Source organism: Arachis ipaensis, chromosome B05 (assembly GCF_000816755.2).
Source record: "Arachis ipaensis cultivar K30076 chromosome B05, Araip1.1, whole genome shotgun sequence".
In the NCBI taxonomy this organism is placed as follows: Eukaryota; Viridiplantae; Streptophyta; class Magnoliopsida; order Fabales; family Fabaceae; genus Arachis; species Arachis ipaensis.
The window spans coordinates 144,961,211-144,963,173 of record NC_029789.2 but is presented as its reverse complement, the minus strand read 5'-3'; the positions used below and the strand labels follow the sequence as shown (position 1 = coordinate 144,963,173).

The 1,963-nt window shown below is 30.1% G+C and overlaps 1 protein-coding gene across 1 annotated transcript in view; it reads right to left on the bottom strand.

Moving 5' to 3' along the window:
* Positions 1 to 170, bottom strand: part of LOC107644695 (secoisolariciresinol dehydrogenase-like) — a 3,739-nt gene extending 3,569 nt beyond the window's left edge. Inside the window, exon 1 of the mRNA XM_021103168.1 lies at positions 88 to 170. The gene's annotated coding sequence lies outside the window, so the exon portion shown is untranslated. The remainder of the gene's footprint in view (positions 1 to 87) is intronic.

Below are 1,963 nucleotides of genomic sequence, written 5' to 3'. Positions count from 1 at the left end.
CCTTATAATAATATAATAAATTAAAATTATATGTATAATCGAGTGATATGTCAAGACCGCCAAAAATGTGAGGTTAGTTGTTCTTACCTTATTAATTACTACTATACGGGCGAGGAAATCCACAACTCTTTTATTCTCAAATTATTTGATAACTCATCTCTCGTTTTCTTTGCAATCTTTGTGTTAGGCTGTTAGCTCTTGCTTGGTATTTATTGAGCAGCAGTGAGTACTAGGGCTGTCAAACAGGTTAGCCCAGTCTATTTAGGTTCGGCCTAATAAATTTATGGGTTAAATGGGTTACATCGTTTAAGTCCGCTTTATTTGCGGGCTATAATTTTTCAATTCGAACCATTTATAGTCAGCTCGTGGATTAAACGGGTCAGTCCGTTTATTATTTTATTGTTTAGTCTGCGGGCTAGCCCGTTTAACCCGCCATTTTTTGCGAGTTAATCGGACTCAGCCCATTTAGTCCGAAATTTAAACGGACTTAATTTTAAAAACAAAACCCGCCTATTTAAATAGATAAACAGGTTAGCCCGATGAGTTTGGTCCATTTTAATGGTCCTAGCAGCGACTATACCAACAAGAGAGTTCCTAAGCATAGAGTGATATACATTTTTCTAGCTACCTAGCTAGGGTGGTTAGTTTGTGTAACACGTTTAAAAATCATAGCCATATCTTCAAAAGCGTGACACAACTGCACAAGATTTAAAAATCAAAGCCATATCTTTAATTATTAGTATGTTTTTTACTTTTTTAAGCGTAATTGTATATTCACCAAAGAATATGTTTAAAAAACGTAGTTATAGGATTATCCGATTATGTATACAACCACTTTTTTAAAGGGTGACAATAATTAACCGCGTGACAACAAAATAAGCGCAGTTATAGTTCAATAAGAACGCTTTACGTAACAAGTACGACGCTGGTGGATGTAATCTCTGTAAAAATATGGCCATAGCTAAAAAAAATTTGGCCAAAAACTATGACTATATTTTTTTTCATTTTTTTGACACGTTTTAAAAATGGGACAAAAATTTATTTTTTTTTAGTGTTTAAAATATAATAATTAATTATTATTGACAATAAATTACAGATAATATATTAATACTCTATACTTTTTCTAAAAAATATAAAGGCAGTTTTAATAAATGGAGGTATAGGAGCCAGCTCCGTCCTATAATATAGAGTCAGAGAGGGATTTAATGTCATAAAGAAAATTGCAATTTGGACATATGATTCAGGGGTTTTTTAAGGGTAGGTTTGGTATTAATGATGTTTTATTTTGTATTTACATATATTGACATGTATTATATTATATATTTTTAATATATATTCTGTAACCGTAATTATTGTTTTTTATATACATGTTTAGACCTTTGTTATTCGGTAAAAACTCAAATGAAGTCGACTTTACGTAAAGTTAATATCTGAGAGCCGTTAAATGAAAATTTAGTCAAATTATCTAACGGCTCTCAGATATCAACTTCACGTGAAGTCGACCTCATCTGAGTTTCCACCTCGTTACGGTCCCGCTACGTTACCAATAGCATATCTGCCAACTCTTATTTATAACTGTGTTTTATGGAAGTGTCTTCGTGGATGTGTCTAATAAAAATGTCATTTTTATGGTTGTGTTTAATAAAAGTATTTTTATAGATATATTTTCTGGATGTGTCTCTTTATATATGTATTTAAAATATAATAATTAATTATTATTGACAATAAATTAATAGATAATATGTTGGTACCCTATACTTTTTCATATATATAAAGATCGGGATGATTGTATAATTTGGTGGTCACAAAAAACTTATTGTAGCCATCATTTTTCATGATTGTACTCCGTTATTGATTATTATGTTTTTTGTTAACTATTTTTTCTTTTATAAATACTTTTGTAACACTAAATAAAGCTAAAAAGATTTTACTTTAGATTAGTGTTTTCCTTTAACCTATTTAT